The 24,554-nt window shown below is 39.6% G+C and overlaps 1 protein-coding gene across 7 annotated transcripts in view; it reads left to right on the top strand.

The window, feature by feature from the left end:
• The window catches only part of RBMS1 (RNA binding motif single stranded interacting protein 1), a 249,968-nt gene that overhangs the window by 139,287 nt on the left and 86,127 nt on the right, over positions 1-24,554 (top strand). The gene's annotated exons all lie outside the window — the stretch shown is intronic.

The raw sequence follows: 24,554 nt of genomic DNA, 5'->3' as shown, positions 1-24,554 counted from the left end.
TTCGTGCTAGCCAGGGAATGGTAGTCTGCCTTCATTAGCCACCTGCACTTTGGTGGTTGGGATTGTTTACCCTCATCCCTGGGAATTCCTGGCCTCCACATTCTTATTTCTGTTCTCACTTCCACCCTTTCTGGGTTTCGTGAAGAAATAGGCACGTATGTTTAAAGTTCTAAAGTAAATTTGCATTCTGTGCTAGTGTTGTTAATAAATGGAATATAAATATGCTACTTTGCTGCAATTACATTAACTCACTAAGTAAGAAAGCACTAATTTAAGCAAAGGAGCCAGAAGCACTATACAGTGCAAGGATTATTGTATAAAGACTTAAAAGCCTCTAATCACTTTGAGCTATAAAAGCTTACACATATAACAGCATCTTTTATTTATCCAAAGACAATAATGGTCCCTTACAAAAGGAATTTTACATAACTGAAGAAGAAGACATCTAGTAGTGAATGTTTCTTGTTCCCTGAAAAAATATTCCCAGTTTTAAACATCTAATTAATAGCATCTCATTTCTATTGTCCTGGGTAAAATAATTAGATTTATTACTTAATTTAGGTAGAATTTTTTTTCACAAATTACTTGGGCCCTGGCCAAATAGCTTCATTGGTTAGAGTGTCATCCTGACATGGCAAGGTTGCAGGTTCGGTCCCCAGTCCTCAGGGCACATATAAGACTCAACCAATGAATACATAAATAGATGGAACAACCAACCGGTGTTTCTTTCTCTTTTTCTTTCTATCAAAATCAATAAATAAGAATTTAAAAATAATTTAAAACTAAACTTACTTGGGTAGTATTTCCAAGCTAGAACGAAAAGGAACTCCTGGCTTTCCATAAGGAGGTAGTAGTGGTTTTGCTTTGTTTTGTTTTTTAGAGAGAAATAAAAATTTAGGGTGGGACAGTGGGTGGATCTTTAGGATCTGAAGAGCTTTGCAAACATCACCCTTAGCTCCCTCCCTGTGCTTTGCTTGTGTTACTCTTTTGATCATCCCTTTTGGACTCTGACTGCTGCCCTTTGCTTCCAGGACAGTGAAATAATGTCCTGTGCTAGGGTTTATTCTGAAAGCAAGTCTGGCTCGTAAGGTTTGTCAGGCCTGGGCCCACAGTCAGAGGGAACTTTGCCAGGCACGCCCTGCCCTACTGCAGCTGTTCAAAACCACAAATAGGCCTTTTGCTATCTTGTCTGCTGCTGGCCTTTTACTGGCAGCTTCTTCTGCTTCTGCAGCATAATTACAGGTAGATAGAGTGCCATGAAGTCTAAAGAGCTAAAAATGTAACTTTGTAGGAAACAGAAGAATGAAGCTAACCCTCAAATTCTTGAGGTATAAGAAAAGGGAAAAGAATTTCAGATGATAAATTGTTCCTCACCTAGTTTTGAATCATGTAAATTGACTTTTAATATCAAGGAGATAGAGTTAAAGAGCCATAAAATTATATTAATGTCATGTTTTATATATATTAAATATGTATTTGAAAAATTAATACATTTTTTATCGAATAAAATCACATTTCAAATAGAAGAGCATTTATTATTTTTCCTAGAAAATTCATTCCTTTTTTTGTTGTTGGTCTCTTTGATATATGTGAATTTTCTTCATGTGTATAAGCATTGCATTCTTTGCTGATATCAACAGCATTCTCACTGTCTCCTGTCACTTGTAAAACCCTGGGTTTGATGTTTAACTCCAGTGATAGTTTTCCTGATACGTATTATACAGAGTCAAGACACACAGTAAGTGAGGGCTCTGTGTCCATCTCTGCTGAAAGCTTCATTCCATTTAACACAGCATCTCATAAATACCAGATGGGACTTGCTGATAATTTTGCATCTTAGAATGGGGAGAAAGAGAGAGAGGCACAAAAAATGGCATTCCTGTCTTGGACTTAATTGTTTCCAATAAAGAATAGCTAGTTGGTGACATGGAAATGACAAGAACCTTATGGGAAAGTGACTCATCCTAGAGCTTAAAACACCCAGTGGGCATAATTAGAGATTTTAGAAAAGTGAATATCAGAAACTTCTCAGAAAAGATAGGTGTAAATTCATAGCTGTAAAAAACAATTAGAAATAAAAAATTAGTAATTACAAATTAGCTTGAATGCGTCTGGGTTGGAAGACAACAATTGAAATAGGTAATTTGGCTCCCTAGAAAGATGGGAATAGATACCTAAGAATGTGTATAGTAGTGACTCAGTTCCATACTAATAATGCATGAAGTCGAATGGCAAGCATGGCACGAAGATTGTGAAAACTGGAGAGGAAAACAGTAAACAGTTTTAAAAAGCTGTGTTGGGAGTAGAATATACAGACATTACCTTGTTAGAAGAAATGGCAGTGAAAAAACTGATGTTGTAATAAAGAGATGACCATGGAGCCCTGGCTGGGTTGTTCATTTGGTTAGAGCGTCTTCCCCATACACTAAGGTTGCGGGTTCGATAACTGGTCAGGGCATATACATGAGTCAACCAATGAATACATAAATAAGCGTGTCTCTCTCTCCCTCTTCCCCTCTTTCCCCTTCCTCTGTCTCTCAAATAAATTTTTTTTAAAAGTTTAAAAAGTTAGAGCGAGATGACAGTGGAAAAGCAGCCTTACTCCGGGTCAAAGACAGATTCAAGACCCTGGGAAGTGTAGATCAGCATGGTTAAGTTACGAGGAAAGGACGAGGACGGGCCTCCAGTTTTAGATTATGAGAGGAGGTAGCATCATGGACCAGACAGGGACGCGGTGTTACTTACGGGGGTAAGGCGATACGGATTGAAAGGAGATAACATTTTCTGGGAGCATTTAATGAAAGAAGCTGACCAGCTCTAGTTAACTTCTAAATTGTGAAATGTATATGAGAAATCTTGTTGGGAGTTCAGGACTACTCCCAGCTGCTGTAACTTCCTGTTTCTGAAAAGCTGTCTCCTCAGGAGTAGCCGGTGCAGTTGCTCAGCAGCTGAGGAAGTAAGTGCAGGAGTCGGGGGAGCAGAAAGGCCGAATCTGCTGCCCCTTGATCTTAGATATTCTTCACTCTCTCCCTTTGTAAAGTCAAACAGTTCACTGGGTCTGTTACTATTTTATTTCTCTCAGGTAAATTTTCTTGAAAAATGAGTTGAGGGCTCTTCCTGCTTCCATTTTCTCGCCACTTTCACCCTTTGCATTGTGCCTTCCAGTTCGCAGCTGAAACTGCGAGCATCTCCCATCTCGTTTATTTGCTCTCGCTTTTGCCTCTCATCCACTTTTCCTCCTCAGCTCTAGGCTCTTTTGCGAGCAGTTTTTGTTCCCCTACAGGGTTATTCTCTACTGTCAGCACCTCAGATCCGCCATTACCTCCTTCCTCTCTAAACTGCCATTTTTCAGATTCACGCTCCTCAGCTTGAAATTTTGGAGCAGTCGTCGACCATTTCTAGTTGTCCTCTTAGTCATCATGTTCTGTAGCTTCCTCGCTGGCCTTTCTTCTTTCTTCTCACTGTCAGAGGAATTGGGTGGTTCCTCTCTCCCTTCCTACAGCATGACAGGTGGGCACCATTTACTCCTGCAGTTGGCTCAGCTCAAGTGCCTCTCCACGTCCCTTTCTTAATTCTTCAAGGCCAAGTTCAAGCTCACCTGGCCCCCTTCATGCCTGGACCACACTAAACTCTGCTTATTTCTTTTAATGTGTCGCAATCAGCATCTTATGTTCATATAATTCTGTTCTCCAGGTACCTGTCCATTGTTTACAGCTTGTCTGTGACAGTATGGAATTCTTTTTTTTTTTTTTTTTTTTTGTATTTTTCTGAAGCTGGAAACAGGGAGAGACAGTCAGACAGACTCCCGCATGTGCCCGACCGGGATCCACCCGGCACGCCCACCAAGGGCGACGCTCTGCCCCTCCGGGGCGTCGCTCTGCCACGACCAGAGTCACTCTAGCGCCTGGGGCAGAGGCCAAGGAGCCATCCCCAGCGCCCGGGCCATCTTTGCTCCAATGGAGCCTTGGCTGTGGGAGGGGAAGAGAGAGACAGAGAGGAAGGAGGGGGGGTGGTGGAGAAGCAAATGGGCGCTTCTCCTATGTGCCCAGGCCGGGAATCGAACCCGGGTCCCCCACACGCCAGGCCGACGCTCTACCGCTGAGCCAACCAGCCAGGGCCGCGATGGAATTCTGATATTATGTCATCCTCACAGATTTGTCACCCTGCATTATGAATCTTGGTGGTCAGCATGGCAAGTTTCTGGTACCCCAGAGTCACCTACCATAGTGCCAGGCATGTGCCTAATTCCCAGTCAAGAACCTATAAAGTGGGTGAAATAATGCTTATATCATGAGGTTGTGATTAGGATGATATCCAGTTATATAAGGAAAGGAACTAGTGTGCTGCCTAAAACACAGTCATCACTGAACAAATGTTAGTCTCCCCTGTGCCTGTGCCTTTGCTCCTCAAAATCTTAATTTAACTACAGGAATAAACTTAAATTGTATGTAATCCTGCATGTAAAACTAAGGAAGAAAAAAAGCACATTTTGACCTTGAAAGCCAGGAAAACTGGGTAGATTATGTTAATATTTACAATCAATACAATCACCAGTCTCTTCCTCTTTTAGGGCTCCCCGCCCCTGCTCTTGAGTTTAAGCCTCCTGAGAGCCCCATCCCTGACTTATTTCTTGCCATAACAATGACTGTTGCATGGAAATTCCTTCATGGTATTCACACTATCTTTTCTGAAGATTTAAGAACAATATCTATGCAAGGTTTGGTTCAGTGTTCTCCCTGGTTTGCAGCGGGAGCAGATGTGTGAGTCTCTATAGTCCATGGCTAGGAAGCTTAGCGGTTACTGTTGACATCATATGAAAGATCAAGATAACTCAGTGTATCAACAACTTATTTTAAAAGAAAAACAGTCTATCAATATTAAAACAAAATGAGGGGTTTTCACCCCTACCAGCTTATATAGCTTTTCTCGCATTCCCCCACCAACGTTGGTCAACCATTTCTTTCCCTTTCATTCAATAGGAATCTCATTTGGGAGGGGTTACTAAAACGTTTTTAATACAAATGCAAATATAGTCTAGCTTACAATATTATGTCTTATTAATTAAAAGGAAATATTCTTGACATATAATCCATTTCTCTGGTTATAATATTGAATATGTTTTCATTTTCTATTCCTTTGTTTTCTATGCTCTGCAAGTTCCCTTATTCTTCTGAATACAATACAACCCTTAAAAAGACCAATCAGAAAAGCAAGACAGGTCAACAGAGGTAGACATAAGAAACCAACCATAGTTTAGGACAGAAAAAACTAAGTATCATAATCCTTGAGAAGTCAGAGGAAGGCTTTGTTAACCTTGATGCCAGGGTGTCGGGGTGACTTTCAGTGAGGAGATGACATTTTGACTTTAAAGGAGAAAGAAAATTTCACGGGGGGTGGGGGGGTGGATCATTGTACACTCCAGGCCTCAGAAAGAGCCCAAGAGATGTGAGAGTGTTTGGGTGTCTGCAAAGCACAAAGAATACTGCTTGCTATAGCAGTTGTCGCTCAGCGATTGTAAGTTAGCCAGGGCTCCTGGTGACCAGAGTGGAGAATGTGGGTATAGAGGAAAATGTGGCTGGAGGTTGGGGTATAGGTTAGGGCCATAATGTAAGCACCTTGAATAACAAGATAAAAATTTTGGAGTTTTTCCTTCCTTCCTAGCTTTCCTACAGAAGAGTTAGTCCTTGGAGTGGAAGAGAAGCATAATTCAATGTGTTGTTTTTTTCTTTCTTTCTCTCTCTTTTAGAATGATAATTCTAACAAAACTAGGAAGATTGGATTGGAAGAAGAGACTTGTAGACAAGAGATGACGTGGCACTGATAGAAAATGAGAAAGGGAGAGGGCGCTGAGAAAAACGGGGTGTCATGGAGATAGGAACGCCCAGACTTGAGCATGATTAGAAATGACTGTAAGGTTTTAGCTCTGGATAAAGGGAAAACTTGACTTGTGTTAACTGAGAAAGACAGTACAGGAAAAAAATTAGGGCAGCTATCAGGAAAATGGAAAACTTGAAATGATCATATTCTTTCTCTATACATCTCCATTTATCTCTATAACTTTAAAATTTGTTAAGCAGTCTGTTTTGAAAATTGTTTTTCTCTACCCTGGAATAAAATGATCATTCCTTCTATTCCCGAATGATTAGACTACTTTTAGTGTAAAATTTGAAAGTGAAGGCATTCTGGTAAGGAGAATATTAGTCAACTTTTACCCAAGTAAGAAGTTAACTTCAGTGTTTATTATGAAAATAAGGATGACCCAGACCCAGTATCCTGAAATTTCAGCTAAATAAATATGAAATCCTTTGGGATTTATAGAAACTACATGAAATGAGAGGGCATTACATTCAAAACAAAACAATGATCCTGTTAAGATATAGGAAAAATCATTTTATCCAAAAGAGATCTGGTTCTCACTTTCCAATTGAGCAAAGAATTTTAGAGCATGGTGACATAAGTCCAAGAAGCCTGAATGTACCCAGAATTATTACTTTTATTGTAGAGAAGAAACACACACATACACTTAGCCCCCCTGGATTCTACTCTGGAGTATTCAGGTAGCTGTACAGACATGAAAGACACGGACCAGAGATTTTATTGCCTGTACTCAGCATCATTCTAAAGTCAGGCTGTGAGTTTTCAAACCTGGTGCTCTTGATGTAGGTTGAATTAGAAGATGATAAAAAGAGATAATCTCTCATAAAGGTATAATTTAACCCTTCAAGTACAGTCTTCCAGGCAAATTGAAGTACTGTCTTAGTGTGATGATGGTGGTAGTGGTGTATTTACCTCAGATGGTGGTAACTCAACAATGAATGATAGAACATGTTTTCTTTGGTATTGACTCCATCTCAAATCATTGCGATTGGGATGTATTGAGCTGTATTATATTCCAATGCCATATGAAATTTTAGGTATTTTTAAATTGCCTTCTATAAGAGTACCAAAAAACTATTTGGTGAATTTTTGTTAGATATGTTTGAAAGACGGGTAAAGAAAAAAAAAAGTTAGAAGAAGAAATGCAGGGTAGTGGAAAATAGTTCTTATTTTAAAAAACAATAATGTTCTTTATTAACTGAAATCCTTTTTTTTTTTTTTGTGTGCGTGTATTTTTCTGAAGCTGGAAACGGGGAGGCAAACAGACTCCCGCATGCGCCCGACCGGGATCCACCCGGCACGCCCACCAGGGGGCGATGCTCTGCCCATCCGGGGCCTCGCTCTGTTGCATCCAGAGCCACTCTAGTGCCTGGGGCAGAGACCAAGGAGCCATTCCCAGCACCTGGGCCATCTTTTGCTCCAATGGAGCCTGGGCTGCAGGAGGGGAAGAGAGAGACAGAGAGGAAGGAGAGGGGAAGTGGTGGAGAAGCAGATGGACGCCTCTCCTGTGTGCCCTGGCCGGGAATCGAACCCGGGACTTCCGCACACCAGGCCGACGCTCTACCACTGAGCCAACCGGCCAGGGGAAATACTTTTTTAATCCTCTCAAAAAATGAAATAGCTTCTTGCCTTGAAAGAGATTTTATTTATATCATAAATACTAGGATTTCTTTCAAGTTCCAAATGTTTTTCTTCTCTAAAGCAGCTAATTTTTATCCTTCCGGAGTTCTTTCTTCATTGATCTAGAAGGTTCTCAACACACAAAATATTAATAGCAATAGTTTCTGGGACTTGGCTCTTCCTAATATTGCTAGCATAGTAAAATGACACATAATAAATAACTCAGTGAGAGCTTAGACAAAGTATCTTGGCATTTTGCTGAAAAGTATGATCTAAGTTGTGAACATTTCAGACTTTTAAAAAGGCATGCCAATCTTCTGAGTCAAAATGTTGAGTCACTAATTGTAATTTAACTCTGTCTTTGTGTACAATATTCCAGTAAGATTCCATACAGTCAAAGAGGAAAGCACCGTGCATTGGAGACTAAGCAAAATACATCAGTTTTATGATCTTTATTATTTAAATGGAAGTCAAAGTAGATTTAGGGGTTTAGGAGGAACGGCATATTAAACTAAATCTTTCTATTCATCTTTTGGATAAGCCATCATAGAATCATTTTCTTATTCATGTTAATTGCTTTATTTCCCTTCTTGGTATGAAAGAATTCTAGCACATTAGAAATCTCATGTACAGTAGATCTTTGACATATCAAGATACAGTCTAAGGACCTGGAAATCCCAGAATTTTACAAAAATAATTTTAGCATAAAAAAAATTCCCACAAACACCTACTTTCCTATAGAGAACCACATCTTTCTTAGACCTCTCTTTGGTCTTTCTTCACTTTTATCATTAGAGCTATCATTTGACTTTTTTGAAGGGGAGGGCATTTATCAAAAACTATCGCAGTAATTTAATCCCTTCTTGAGAGTTACTGAAACACAATTAGAGCAAACCTTTTTTGAAATATGGACCCTTGACGATGGGCTGTGCTTCTTTTCTGGCTTTCTCACTCACTTCCTTCTGCCTAAGAGTGCCCACAATTCAAATACATGCTGCAGCAAAATTTAAAATAACTATAGGTCAGAGAGACTCAGTGTTATCATGAGTAGTTGACATCTCAAATAGGAACTGTTACTGCAAAGCACTTAGTGCATGCATGCACTTGGTATTTCGGCAGACAGTCTCTTCTGTTTTCTGTTTTCCCTGCAGGGTAAAATCTGCTGGTAAGCATAGATATGTAGAGATCTAGCCAGCCTCCCTATGTCAGTGGACCTTTGTCTTGAGGATTTTTTTTTTGTTATTCCTAGGCACGATGAAAAGCTCTCCTCCCCGGGATTGTCCAACTACTGCACAAGCTTTGGCAGACCAGTTTTAATATTAGTATTAGCAAAAGTTCATTGGAAAGCCAGCACTGAGGATAATGGCTATAACCACAAGAATTTTTTAGACAGCATCCTCTTCTCTGTGAGAGCAAGTGGAACTTATTTTCTGTCTATTCCGTGTTTCTTTATATGAACCTTAGATTTCTAGAGCATCAGCTTGGGGGTGCTTAACCATTATATGAAGGGGGAAATAGTATCAGGGATAAAAGCCTCTAAAATTTTTATCTGGCAGTTGCTCTTGATTTGATGGAGAATTTCTTTATTGGATTACTATGAATCCCTAGCAATTTGCAACCTCTCCCTTTATCTCTTGACATCTTCATTGAATACTCAGTGAATATATGTGAAAAAAAATCCTGGAGAATGTGTGTAAACACCTGAATTATGCCAGCAGTTGACTTTGGTCAGCAGGTCGTTGTGTCTGGTAATTGTGCCAGGTGTTTTATTATTTAATCCTAAAAACAACTTTTGAGCAGCATTACTATCGTTGTTTTAACAATGAAGTTGAGATAGGTTTTTAGTGCTCAGGATAATATAGCTGATAATATTAGAGCCAGGAATTGAGCTCGGCGGTCGACTCCAGAGCCCATACTGTGAACCATTGTGCTTTTTACCTCCCCAAATGTACCCAGAATGCCGGTTCATTATCCACATCCTTCACTCACCAGCACCGTGCTCCTCTGTTTACCACAAGCTACAAAAAGATGCATTTCTCTAGGACCCTAAAAAAGATATTCAGACATGGTAGATTGAACAAGATTTTGTCAGAAAAGTCAGCTTTCCTTAAGTCCTCTTGAATAGCCAACAGAATCAACAGCTCAAAGTAAAGGCAGGAGGATAAAGGAGGAGGAACTTGTCTTTCCTGACATATAACAATGTAATCCCGTTTAATGTTGCTGGTTATACAAAATGCAGCTCCTGGTTAGCTGTCTAGTGTGCAGCTCCCCAAAATTACATAGCACGGGGAAGGTAGGGAATTTATTTGCTTGATGCCCGTGGGAAGGAGTGTGTATACAAAAGGAAACACTTTTAGGGATCACTGTCTAACAAATCCAGACAATATTGCTTTAGAGAATAATGGACACAGTGTAGCATTACAGTTTTACTATGGGTGTCAATCTGGTTAAAACCTAAAACCACTTTTGAGGACAAAGTAAACAAGTATGAGTGAGTGATGACTTCCATTATTTATTAAGCATGCCTTTGATTTTGCTAGACACTGTACCAGGCACATTTCCTGACCTCAAGGGACAGTTCTTGTCTTAATATAGAAAATCCACTTTATATGTCATGTAGACCAGAACGTGATGTGTCATGTGAGAGATGGAAAGTTCTGCAGAGATTACAAAATAGCGAGTGACTGCGTGTGATTGGGGACATCAGGAAAAGCTTGGCCTTTGCGTGAGTCTTCAGGCAGGTGAATAGCTCAAGCTCAGGTTTACAACCATGACAGGGACGAGCCTGGCTGCCTTCCGGGCTTGGCCTCACTAGGACTGTATCATGGAGGATGTGAACACCAGAGAAAGGCTGGTACTTCACTGGGAAAGGAGGTGGTACAGAATGCCTCAGAATTTGCTCTTGATGATTGAATGTGAAGAAGAGGGCGGGTCCAAGGTGGAAGGAGATTCAAAAGTGAGATGAGTGTAAGATTTTGAGTCTAGGAAACTGGCAGTTTGGTACCATTAACAGATATGGGGATTAGGAGGAAGAGCTTATTTTTTTTTATTCTTGCCTGAAAATTCTGGCCCACTCTCAGGAAACTTTTCCGATTAGTGCTTGTTTGCCTTATAAGTTTGTGTGCATTTGGTGTGGTTATTAAGCAGAAAAAAGTGCATCAATTCCAGACTGGTGAACCTTTAACGCCAAAGAAAGACTAGAATTAAACGTGTTTGTCACTTGAAATACTGTGTATTAGAGACTTTGAGGTGATAAAGCCCTCATGGTCAGCAGATGATAAGATAGATCTGTATATTCCTCCAACATGTAATTATTTTTTAAAATTTTTATAGTTCAGTTTTAGAGGCATTTTTTAAAGTTGTGTTTTGTTTAATAAATTGCTTTGCAACTCCGTGGGTAGAGTGATTTGACTTCAAACAGGAGACTTTTGAGAAAAGATTTTGTAAGAGCCATGGGACTTAGTGGGAGGGAAAGAGGGTGGGTTTCCCTAAATGGGGTGTCTAGAATTAGCGAGGAAGTGCACTCATAACCAACAAACCCGACCAAGTTCATGGCTCTCCCAGGGGACGTGGACTCGTTCTCCTCCTGGCTGTGCACTCACTGACCTGTAGCCATACTAGGTTTAAACTTACCTAAATTGCCTACAAGATCAGGATTGCTTGTCTTCCTCGTCTTTCCTTTATGCCATAGACTTTTCCTGCCTCTATTAACTGTCAAATGTCAATGGAAGAGCCTGTATGAAAACAGACGTTTTTTGGAGTGTCAGCATTTTGGGTGCATAGTTTTAGATTTCCAGCTTTAAAAAGGCCACTTTCTGATGGCAGAAGTGATGGTTCCTTTAAAGATGAAACAAAGAGGCAGTTATCTGTGATCCTAGAAACAAAGTCGGCTGCTCGCCCATTTGGATAGGAGCAGGGATTCTTTCCAAGGGTTTTTCCAAAATGCTCCATCTACACCCACAGATCTAAGCCATAAATTAGGAAAATAGTCTTTCCCCTTTATAGGCATGGCTTTTTCTCCAATACTTAATCTGTTTAAATGGCCTTGTATAGTCCTTTTACTTTGCTGGCTAGATAACACTTTGTTTCTTAAATTTTTCCTACTATGTCTTTGTTCATTATCTTTCTTTGGTTGATACCATGCAGTTAGCTGTTAAAAGCCAAACTCCCTTAATTTTGACTGATTTTTGAGGCAAAAGAATTTTAGCATTTATTTAATTAAAATGTTTATTGCACGTTTTTCCTTCTTCAGTCTGAATCACAGAACTTAACATCTCTAGTCAGGTGGCTGTTAGCGGGGCATGCTCACCAGAATTAAGATTTGCATGCCCGGACCCTTCAGTGGATCTGAGTCGAGGATTCAGAGAGCTGCATACGGAGAGAGGCACAGTACCGGGCAGCTGTGCTAGGAGCACCCAGGCCCTGAGCCTTCCACCTCGCTCTGCCACTTGCTGGGGCAAAGGTCTCGTCCTCTCTGTTCCCCAGTGTTTTCCCCTGTGAAATCAGGGTAACATCAGTACCGACAGCACCAAGTTCTTGTGGAGGCCGAATGGGTTGGTGCACACAGAGTGCTCAGAACATTTCCTGGCACAGATGAATGTACTGGTATCGTTATGTAGTTTTTAGAGCTTCCAGGGTGTTCTGATGTTCAGTCCCAGTTAAAAGCTTCTGAGTTGGTCCCTTCGTGTTGTAATTGAGAAAGCCGAAGCTCAGAGAAGGTTAAAGGAGCTTCTTGGAGCCAAAATCCTGAGATGACAGGCCTGGGTCTAGATCCCATTGTTTCCTGAAACACCCACCTATCTTGACTTCCTTCTTTACTTTTCATGAGTGAAGGTAAACCCTGCCCTCAGTTCTGGCCTTAACCATGAGTATGAAATGTCTGCACTTCAGTTTCCTGCCAAAGAATCTAACTTGGTCCTCTCCACTGGCAGCACTTGCCAGAGCCGTTGGGAGAAACCAGATTTATGAAGGATTGCTTGAAGGATTTATCGTGCCTCATCACAGAGCTTCCCAGCCTTGTCATGGCACACACTGAAGAGGATAATGTTGGCACTAGATTATGTTGAGATTAGATTGGATTAGATTAGCTTGGTGTATCAGCAACTGGCAAGGCTGCTCAGGGCTCCCTACCCAGTCTCCAGGGGTTCATGGGCTCAGTATCTCCACGTTTGTACCAGAACGACTCAGCAGGGGAGATTCTAGAAATGTTTTTAGTTGAAAAGCTCTTAGTTAAATCTTAAAAAGAGCTATATATACAAATGTTTCAAAGTAGTATTTTAAATATGTTTTATAAATACAAACTTGTAACATTTATAGAATTCATGGGGGGGAGATAATGAGGCAGTTTTGATGAACTCGAAAATTTGAGGTTGGGACTTCCGGATGACAGTTGCAGTACAGTATCAACAACTGAACACATCCAGGCATTTCTGTATTCCATTTCAGCTGTACAGGGTTAGAAAAAATACTTATTCATACCCATAGGTAGTTGCAAAAGGTAACAGTTTTTTTTAACTCGTTTTATCTTCTTAAATTAATCTGATGCAGAAGCTAGAAAGGACCAGGAATTTTTTGTTTTGACCCAGAATCCCATAAGGCCTCTGATCACATGCCCCAGGATGGATGTAAGATTCAGACCAGGAGCACCGAACACATGGTTAACCCGAGTCTGAACGATGTCACTTGCTCCTGACTCGGCATGGTAGGCAGCTGACTATCGTACAGCTGGTTATGGGCGCGGTGCGGAAGTACGCCAACAAAGTTGTACCTGCTCTTGGCCCGTGATTTGAGTGTGATGTCTGTGTAGGTCGTTTGTATAGTTTTATATGAATGGACATGGGCAGACCTGAATTTCCAGAATACCAGTGTAGAGTTACAGCTTTCCTAATCCGTGACTCATTTTTTAGAAGTTAAAGTGTACCTAAACAGATGGCGGGGACACTTTTGTCCAGCGTCAGTCAGCACTGGAGGCAACTTAATGTGAAGATAGTCATGAATGTGTTGAAATTTGTGGTATTTGCTTGCATCCCCTGTTTGTTTGTTTTTGTATTTAAAGACTAAGAAATAAAATTCAAACAAACAAAAAATGGTAGAACTCCTAGAGCACCTCTTCAGAGCCTGACTTATTAAGCACTGTTCTAGGAAGTGTCAGTTTTACTCCTGGATGCAACAGTGTCCGTAGAGAGTCTCATATGCTAATCAGGGAGCCCTAGGGAATCTGCCAGCACCAGGGTCCTGGGCCCTAAGCAGTCAGTTGACCAGCATTACACGAGGGCAGTGATTCTCAAACTTTTTGCAGTCGGGGTGCATTTACAATCCTACAAATAATTGTAGGTGCACTATATACAAATTTCTGAGAAATATGTTATAATAATTAAGTCAAATATTAAAAAATATATATAAAGACCAAGCATGCTTTTATGGTAATTAAATGAAATATGACAAAATTAAATTTATTTTGACATTAAAAAACATTTTTATGTTACCTTTTTTGAGTTATACTTTTTAGAATTTGTAAAAAAGGGGTAAAAAAAAAACCGACAAAAATGTTATCTCTTTATATACACTCCACTGGTGGCAGTTCTGTAAGACCTCGTACTCTGGTTTATGTATCTGTATCTGGGTAATGACTCCATTCCTGGGTTTATTTTCCCTTCACCTTGAACTCCATATAAATTTCTGTCTTGTGATGTTGCTTATAGTTTTGCCAGCAGTTTGAAACTTTTTTGGAAAGAGGTATAAACCGATATTTCTTATGCCCTCTATTTGAACACCTCTTTAAAAATCGCAGCAGGTGGAATGTTGGTTGGTCATTCTTTCATCATCTTGCACAGCACTCATTTTTATCAAAGAGGCTTGTTTGGGATTGCTGCTGTTTTTACATATTTAATGACATTTCCAATGCAATGACACACCTGGTCCTTTCTCTTCATGGCCCTGTAAAGACATAAGTGGATGCGTAACTGTCCCTGACTATCATAAATAAACATTAAAATCAGCAAATACGCAGAATCATAATTTTCAGCTATTCTTAGTTTCACTGGTCTCAGTAATAAAAGGAAAGCTTTTTTTTTTTTTAAATATATGCGCTTTCTTATAACCATTTTCACTTGGAATTCACTTTGCCCTTGAACTAATTGTACTTTTTAATGTTTGAAGATGGTACATTCAGCACCTTGCCTGGATATGCATTTTAGCTATAGAAATTTGTTTCACCTGTGTTTTGGTGGCTTAATTAATCACAGTTTAAAAGGTTTGGTTCTAGCTTCTAAACCTTCTGTGAGCTATGTATCTATTCCCTGTCTCCTTTGAGTTCCTGATAAATTCCTTGATAAATTCCCAGACTTGAACTTGAAGGAACATTCTTCTTCTGGAAGTAGGTCATCATAGCACAGTTGTTAAGTTTCTGTTCCTCCTCCTCTTTGCTTTCCTCTCTTTTTGGCTGTCTGGTCTAATAGAACCAGTGCATCCTGGGCTTGCATAGATGGTAATGATACAATAGTTATGAGTTTTTCAGAATAGGTTCTATTTCTTTAAAGGGTTCACTTATACCCTAGTCTTAGTATTATAGCTTTAATAGTTTTCTGGCTTTTTAGTGCTAGACCTGGGTTTCCTCTGTGGGTTTGCCACTAACCAATGTCTGCAGGCCGAATTTTAATCCCACATTGGTCAGAAATGAAGAGGTGATGCTTCATAAAAAATCTCAGACTGTAGCAAATTAAAGTCACCCTTCATCTCTCCACTTGTAATGTTATTTCTAACCCTCCCCAGCAGCACAGTCTTAGGAATGCTGCTGCCGCACTGACACAGTCGCCAGGATGTGTCACAATTAGAGCAGGTCTTTTCATGTCATGGACTAATAGGAGCCATACAGATAAACATCCTTGGGCGTGTGCCTAAAATCTGGGTTCCCTCCTGCTGCCGCATCTGCACAGAATATACACGTAGGCCCTGTTCCCAAATCCAAGCAAACTCAGTTGTCCTGGCTTGCTGATCCCAAGTGGATTTTTCATCTTACATGTCGTTTACAAGTCTTTTGATGGCTACAGGACCCTATATCAGTGGTTTTCAGCTCCTGGTCCACCAGAAGTTTCATGCCAGTCCGCAAAAGAGTTAATTAACTACCCTGATGATGTATGAAGACTATCGAGTCTATAATCACTACTAGGTCTATAATCCTCATACAACGTCAGGGCGGTTAACTCTTTCATGGACCGGCGTGAAATTTCTGGCCCTGTATCATCAGCCCCCTCTCTCTTTATGTTTCTGATCTGTTTTCCATTGTTCTCCTCTGGGTCACTCCAGCCTTGGAGGGCTCCTGGGTGTTTCTCAAGCCCACCAGGACTTCAGTGGTTTTTCCTCCTTTACCTTAATTGCTCTTCCCAGGATACTCCTGACTCACTCCCTCACCTCTTTCCAGACTTAGCTCAAATGTCACTGTCTCAACAACTCTTCTAAACAGTTCCACCTCAATCTGCCTCCACTTCATCTGGGCATTCTCTCTCTTTTTTTTTCTTTCTTAAATGAGAAGCAGAGAGGCAGAGAGACAGACTTCCTTCCGCATGCGCCCCAACCAAGATCCACCCTGGCAAGCCCCCTATGGCGCGAGGCTCTGCCCATCTGGGGCTGGTGCTCCATTGCTCAGCAACCGAGCTATTTTAGTGCCTCAGGCAGAGGCAATGGAGTCATCCTCAGTGCCCAGGGTCAGCTTGCTCCACCCCAGCCATGGTTGCGAGAGGAGAAAGAGAGAAGGGAAGGGGGAGGGATGGAGAAGCAAATGGTCACTTCTCCTGTGTGCCCTGGCCAGAAATTGAACTCAGGACACCCACATGCAGCACCGACGCTCTACTGCTGAGCCAACCAGCCAGGGTCCAGCTATGCATTCTTAATCTCAGTCCTCCTTTCCTTGAGCTACTTAATTGTTATTAATGCCATTCTCTAACATACAGTATAATTTGCTTGTTTTTGCTTATTTATTATAAGTAAATATCAGTATTTGGGGGGGGAATGAATAAAATGATTTTTTATATGACACAAAGGAATGCCAGATATGAACCCAAGTGTCTTATTGCAGAAGCCTTGTTTTTTTTTTTTTTTTCCTGAAGTTGGAAACGGGGAGGCAGTCAGACAGACTCCCGCATGAGCCCAACTGGGATCCACTTGGCATGCCCACCAGGGGGTGATGCTCTGCCCATCTGGGGCGTTGCTCTGTTGCAACCAGAGCCACTGTAGCGCCTGAGGCAGAGGCCATGGAGCCATCCTCAGTGCCCGGGCCAACTTTGCTCCAATGGAGCCTCGGCTGCGGGAGGGGAAGAGAGAGACAGAGAGGAAGGAGAGGGGGTGGGGTGGAGAAGCAGATGGGAGCCTCTCCTGTGTGCCCTGGCCGGGAATCGAACCCGGGACTTCTGCACGCCAGGCCGACACTTTACCACTGAGTCAACCAGCCAGGGCTAGAAGCCTTGTTTTCTTGATAGCCAAACTCAGGACCTATTCCTGCATATTTGTGTCGTGCACACACACACACACACACACACACACACACACACACTCACTCACTCACTGAGATGAACAACTAGAATATCAGTGAGTATGGATCACTCAGTGCTGGAAAAGCCCATGGTGAAAATGAATGCTTTAGAACCTGCCACAGGGACAAACTTGATCTTTTCCTATGATGTATATATATTTTCTTTCTAATCCTATTTTTCTCACCTATTTATTATCTTATATGTGTATTTCTCTAACATGAAATAATTTCTCTAATAGGGCAGGATGCAAGTAAATAAATCTAACAAAAATGGTAAATAAATAACCAACCACTTCTAGCCTTCATCTCCTCATCAATAACATCAGCAAATTGACTTGAGATGAGGAATAAACACGGAAGTAGCAACGTGCTGCCTCATTTCCTCCTTGCTGGCAGAATTGCCGACAAATAAATGAGAACGCTCTTTCCTGCTGGGCCTGGGCCTCAGAACCCTTCCCTACGCCACACAGCCACTGGCAGCTCAGCAGAGTTGGCATGGAACATGAAAGCTATTTGAAACTGTTGGCAGATTTCTTCCGGCTCTGTAATCGAAGGAAAGGGAGAAATAAAGGGTTACTCTTGGTCTTTCTAGGGAACTGAAACTTTGCTTGTTTCAGTTTTTGTGGTTTTTAATGTCTCTGCAGAAAGTACATTAACTAACAAAGCCTGGGCTTGTATTTTCAAGTAACCAATATCCGGGCTATTTTTCAGTTTGGTCAAGAAATAGCTTATATTAATTAATTCACTTTTCCAATTATAGAGTTTACTTTATATGAATTATCAATTTTCAAAGCACTAGGAGACAGTGGAATACACTGTCCTGTCATGATTCAGGTTACACTTAACGCTCACATTTCGGAGTCATCAGTAGGACCCGTTATTGCACTGGGCTTGTGCTGAAGAGCTGCTTGTGATCAATCTCTTGTCAATCAGTGGTTGATCTTCAAGCCATTTGCTGTGCTTGATTGACAGTCATAGACAAACTCTTCAGACTCAACCACAGTGAGAAATCAACACTTGAAACAATTGACCTTTGTCAGAAAGCCATTGTGTCCCTGCCTCCTTTTCCTTTGTCCTGTATTCCTCGTGAGCAAAATAATGAAGAAATACTCACTAGAAATCATTTCATTTCTTTGGTAAGAGGATATTTTAAAATGAGAGTTTGAAAATTTTTTTTCTTTTAGTGACAGAGAGAAGGACAGATAGGGACAGACAGGAAGGGAGAGAGATGAGAAGCATCAGTTCTTCGTAGCAGCACCTTAGTTGTTCATTGATTGCTTTCTCTTGATGGGGGGGTGGTTACATCAGAGGAGTGAGTGACCCTTTCTTAAGCCGGTGACCTTGGCTTTCAAGCCAGCAACCCTGCGCTCAAGCTGGTGATTCCGCACTCAAGCTGGAAACCTCCTCTGCATCCCAGTCCGATGTTCTATCCACTGTGCCACCGCCTGGTCAGGCAAGAGACTTTGATTCTTGTAGGGAAAATTTGGAGGGTAAATTGTGTGCACTCTATTTAAAAAAATACCCTAATACTGATTTTGAGTAGATTTACATAATGATTTCCTTTCACATTACATTTTAAGTGGAATGGGTGGCATTCTGTAATTTTATCACATTAGAAAAACTTGTTAATTAAATTAGGGATAATGACTGTGCGGGCCATTGTTCTGCTCGAGAATGGTCACAGCTTAGAAATGCTGCCCCTCACCATTCTCCATGCAATGGACAGTGATTGTGGTTACCGTTCGTTTTAGCCTCTTTTCTCAGTCACAAACCAGACTCAGTAATGAATGTGGAAGAACTTTTGTTAAGGATAGAACAGTTACCAACGTGATCAGATATCAGGTCTAGCCTCTCCTTTTTTTTTTTTTTTTTTATTTATATAATTTTATTTTTTTAATGGGGTGACATCAATAAATCAGGATACATATATTCAAAGATAACAAGTCCAGGTTATCTTGTCGTTCAATTATGTTGCATACCCACCACCCAAAGTCAGATTGTCCTCTGTCACCTTCTATCTTGTTTTCTTTGTGCTCCTCCCCACCCCCTATCCCTCTCCCATTCCCCCCTCCCCCCCGTAACCACCACACTCTTATAAATGTCTCTTAGTTTCACTATTATGTCCCACCTACGTATGGAATAATACAGTTCCTGTTTTTTTCTGATTTACTTATTTCGCTTCGTATCATGTTATCAAGATCCCACCATTTTGCTGTAAATGTTCCGATGTCATCATTTCTTATGGCTGAGTAGTATTCCATAGTGTATATGTGCCATATCTTCTTTATCCAGTCATCTATTGATGGGCTTTTTGGTTGTTTCCATGTCCTGGCCACTGTGAACAATGCTGCAATAAACATGGGGCTGCATGTGTCTTTACGTATCAATGTTTCTGAGTTTTTGGGATATATACCCAGTAGAGGGATTGCTGGGTCATAAGGTAGTTCTATTTTCAGTTTTTTGAGGAACCACCATACTTTCTTCCATAATGGTTGTACTACTTTACATTCCCACCAACAGTGTATGAGGGTTCCTTTTTCTCCACAGCCTCTCCAACATTTGCTGTTACCTGACTTGCTAATAACAGCTAATCGAACAGGTGTGAGGTGGTATCTCATTGCCGTTTTGATTTGCATTTCTCTAATAGCTAAAGAAGATGAGCATCTTTTCATATATCTGTTGGCCATTTGTATTTCTTCCTGGGAGAAGTGTCTATTCATATCCTCTTCCCATTTTTTTATTGGATTGTTTGTTTGTTTGTTGTTGAGTTTTATGAGTTCTTTGTATATTTTGGATATTAGGCCCTTATCTGAGCTGTCGTTTGAAAAAATCATTTCCCATTTAGTTGGCTTTCTGTTTATTTTGTTATCAGTTTCTCTTGCTGAGCAAAAACTTCTTAGTCTGATGTAGTCCCATTCATTAATTTTTGCCTTCACTTCTCTTGCCATTGGAGTCAAATTCATAAAATGCTCTTTAAAACCCAGGTCCCTGAGTTGAGTACCTATGTCTTCTTCTATGTACTTAATTGTTTCAGGTCTTATGTTTAGATCTTTGATCCATTTTGAGTTAATTTTTGTATAGGGGGAGAGACTGTAGTCCAGTTTCATTCTTTTGCATGTGGCTTTCCAGTTTTCCCAGCACCATTTATTGAAGAGGCTTTCTTTTCTCCATTGTGTGTTGTTGGCCCCTTTATCAAAAATTATTTGACTATATATATGTGGTTTTATTTCTGGACTTTCTATTCTGTTCCATTGGTCTGAGTGTCTATTTTTCTGCCAATACCATGCTGTTTTGATTGTCGTGGCCCTATAATAGAGTTTGAAGTCAGGTATTGAAATGCCCCAGCTTCATTCTTTTTCTTTAGGATTGCTTTGGCTATTCGGGGTTTTTTATAGTTCCATATAAATCTGATGATTTTTTGCTCTATTTCTTTAAAAAATGTCATTGGAAGTTTGATGGGAATTGCATTAAATTTGTATATTGCTTTGGGTAATATAGCCATCTTGATTATATTTATTCTTCCTAGCCAAGAACAAGGTATATTCTTCCATCTCATTATATCTTTTTCGATTTCCCTTAACAATGGTTTATAGTTTTCATTATATAAGTCCTTTACATTCTTTGTTATGTTTATTCCTAAGTATTTTATTTTTTTTGTTGCAATCGTGAAGGGGATTATTCTTTTGAGTTCCTTCTCAGTTGTTTCATTGTTGGCATATAGAAAGGCTATTGACTTCTGTATGTTAATTTTGTATCCTGCGACCTTACTGTATTGGCTTATTGTTTCTAGTAGTCTTTTTGTGGATTCTTTGGGGTTTTCGATGTATAGTATCATATCATCTGCAAAAAGTGATACCTTTACTTCTTCTTTTCCGATATGGATGCCTTTTATTTCTTTGTCTTGTCTGATTGCTCTGGCTAGAACCTCTAGTACCACATTAAATAAGAGTGGAGAGAGTGGACAACCCTGTCTTGTTCCTGATTTAAGGGGGAAAGCCTTCAGTTTAGTGCCATTTAATATGATGTTAGCTGATGGTTTATCATATATGGCCTTTATCATGTTGAGATATTTTCCTTCTATACCCATTTTGTTGAGAGTCTTAAACATAAAATTGTGTTGTATTTTATCGAAAGCCTTTTCTGCGTCTATTGATAAGATCATGTGGTTTTTGTTCTTTGTTTTGTTGATATGGTGTATTACATTAACCGTTTTACGTATGTTGAACCATCCTTGAGATTCTGGGATGAATCCCACTTGATCATGATGTATTATTTTTTTAATATGTTGTTGTATTCGATTTGCTAGTATTTTGTTTAGTATTTTAGCATCTGTATTCATTAGAGATATTGGTCTGTAGTTTTCTTTTTTTGTGCCATCCTTGCCTGGTTTTGGTATGAGGGTTATGTTGGCTTCGTAAAATGTGTTTGGAAGTATTGCTTCTTCTTCAATTTTTTGGAAGACTTTGAGTAGAATAGGAACCAAGTCTTCTTTGAATGTTTGATAAAATTCGCTGGTATAGCCGTCAGGGCCTGGACTTTTATTTTTGGGGAGGTTTTTAATGGTTTTTTCTATTTCTTCTCTACTGATAGGTCTGTTTAGGCTTTCTGCTTCTTCTTGACTCAGTCTAGGAAGGTTGTATTTTTCTAGGAATTTATCCATTTCTTCTAGGTTGTTGAATTTAGTAGCATAAAGTTTTTCATAGTATTCTACAATAATTCTTTGTATATCTACGGTGTCTGTGGTGATTTCTCCTCTTTCATTTTGGATTTTGTTTATATGAGTTCTTTCTCTTTTTTCCTTGGTAAGTCTTGCCAAGAGTTTGTCAATTTTGTTGATCTTTTCAAAGAACCAGCTCCTTGTTCTATTAATTTTTTCTATAGTTTTTCTGTTCTCTAATTCATTTATTTCTGCTCTGATTTTTATTATCTCCTTTCTTCGGCTGGTTTTGGGTTGTCTTTGTTCTTCTTTTTCTAGTTCCTTAAGGTGTGAAGTTAAATGGTTCACTTGGGCTGTCTCTTGTTTGTTCATATATGCCTGAAGTGATATGAACTTCCCTCTTATTACTGCTTTTGCTGCATCCCATAGATTCTGATATGTCGTATTGTCATTTTCATTAGTCTGTATATATCTTTTGATCTCTGCACTTATTTCTTCTTTGACCCATTCATTTTTTAAAAGTATGTTGTTTAGTTTCCACATTTTTTTGGGATTTTTTTCCTCTTTTTTGCAGTTGAATTCTAGTTTCAAGGCTTTATGATCAGAAAATATGCTTGGTACAACTTCAATTTTTCTGAATTTGCTGATGTTGTTTTTGTGGCCCAACATATGGTCAATTCTTGAGAATGATCCATGTACACTGGAGAAAAATGTATACTCAGTCACTTTGGGATGAAATGTCCTGTAGATGTCTATCATATCCAGGTGCTCTAGTGTTTTGTTTAAGGCCACTATGTCTTTGTTGATTCTCTGTTTGGATGACCGATCTAGAGCCGTCAGCGGAGTATTGAGGTCTCCAAGTATGATTGTATTTTTGTCAGTTTTTGTTTTAAGATCAATAAGTAGCTGTCTTATATATTTTGGTGCTCCTTGATTTGGTGCATATATATTAAGAATTGTTATGTCTTCTTGATTCAGTGTCCCCTTAGCCATTATGAAATGGCCATTTTTGTCTCTGAGTACTTTTCCTGTCTTGTAGTCAGCATTATCCGATATGAGTATTGCTACACCTGCTTTTTTTTGGATGTTATTTGCTTGGAGTATTGTTTTCCAGCCTTTCACTTTGAATTTGTTTTTATCCTTGTTACTTAGATGAGTTTCCTGTAGGCAGCATACAGTTGGATTTTCTTTTTTAATCTATTCTGCTACTCTGTGCCTTTTTATTGGTGAGTTTAATCCGTTTACATTTAGTGTAATTATTGATACTTGTGAGTTCCCTATTGCCATTTTATATCTTGCTTTCTGTTAGTTTTGTGTCTTGTTTGATCCTTCTCTTTTGTTTTTCTATCTTTTGTTTTTATTTGGTTGTATTCCATACATCTTTCCACTGTTGCTATCTTTTTTATCTCATGTGCTTCTGTGGTGGTTTTTTCAATGGTGGTTACCTTTGAATAATGAAAAGGGTCCCTACCCTGTTCATTGTAGCGAACTATTTTGTGAGTACTTTTGCACTCCATCGTCCTTTGCTACTGTTAATCTCCATCTTCTCCCCCTCTTTCTTTTTGTTGTTGTCACAGTTTAAATTTGGTTTTATTGTGTTCTTCTTGGAGCTTTTACTTGTGGACCTTTGGGTGTATTGCAAAGCATCTGGAAGCTCCAAGTATAGGTTTTTCTGTTTCTGGTTGAAGATCTTGTTGAGTTTTGGGGGAGATTTATCGGTATCGCTTCCTACCCCGCCATTACTCTCTCTCTGGTCTAGCCTCTCTTAGTGTGCTGTTGGGCTAGACTTGAGATACTGCCCATGGAGTGACGGAAAAATTCCTCAGTTTAGCAATGTTATGATTCATGTGACAATATATGTGAGGGTGTTTTTTTATGGTGTTAGAGTTCAATAAAAATGTAGCTCTCAAAATTGTACACTGCATAGATGAAAATGGTAAACAGATCTTCAAGTTAGTTTTACGCCAAATATTCAGGGTTGGTTATTCATGCCAGTACGTTATGACCTCCAGTGAGGAAACTGATTAGTCCTGCTACCGTTCTGTGTTCACCACCATTCGACTCCAAATAATTTCTCAGTTCTACCATCTTGCTTGGTCTCTTATATCAGTGAACTTCGTTATTGTAACTGTCTTCTACCACTGGATATCACACAGATGCTACTATTGGGAATAAAAGTAAGGATTAAAAATGCTAAATGAAGAAGCATGGCATGGTATTATAGCCATTACATGAAAAAATTATTGTTCGAGGATCATATGTGTATGCAGGGTTGTATTCATTTTGGTGTTTATATAGTTTGAAATGTCTTATGAGAAATATTCTGGGTTGTTCTTTTTTTTTTCCATTGAATCTTTTAAACCATTTAAATTATTGTTGCTACAGAGCAAATAGAATATTACTTTAGCATCCTAAGCAATTAATTGCTGGTTCTTCAACAGGAAAGGACATCCACAGTCCCATCTCTGCATTAATACTAAAAACAATTTTGTTCTTTTAGTTCAAACTCACTCATTCTTTCTCTGATATTCACTTCTTACATGATTTAAATTGAAGCATAAACATACTCCGACAATGGGTTTACACTTACTTTTTCACTTGTGATAAGAAAAGCTCTCTTACGACTTTTAAGATTCTTTTGCAGAGCTTGCTTTTAAACAAATGACTTCTGCAGAATAATTATATTTAGTTTAAATTAATTAACAAAACCAAATGAAAGAGAAGAGTTCCCTTTGGTGTTTTTTGTTTTCTTTTGTTTTGGTAAGTAGCTTTAAAATTTTTTGTTCAGAACTCTAGTGTTAAGAGGATTTTGTTATTGAACACAAGACTACTGACTTCTGTTCTTTGGTTCTTCCATTGCATTGTATTACCTTT

Source organism: Saccopteryx leptura, chromosome 7 (genome assembly GCF_036850995.1).
Source record: "Saccopteryx leptura isolate mSacLep1 chromosome 7, mSacLep1_pri_phased_curated, whole genome shotgun sequence".
Lineage (NCBI taxonomy): Eukaryota > Metazoa > Chordata > Mammalia > Chiroptera > Emballonuridae > Saccopteryx > Saccopteryx leptura.
The sequence above is the reverse complement of the archived record's forward strand: the minus strand, read 5'-3'. Positions and strand labels throughout refer to the sequence as shown.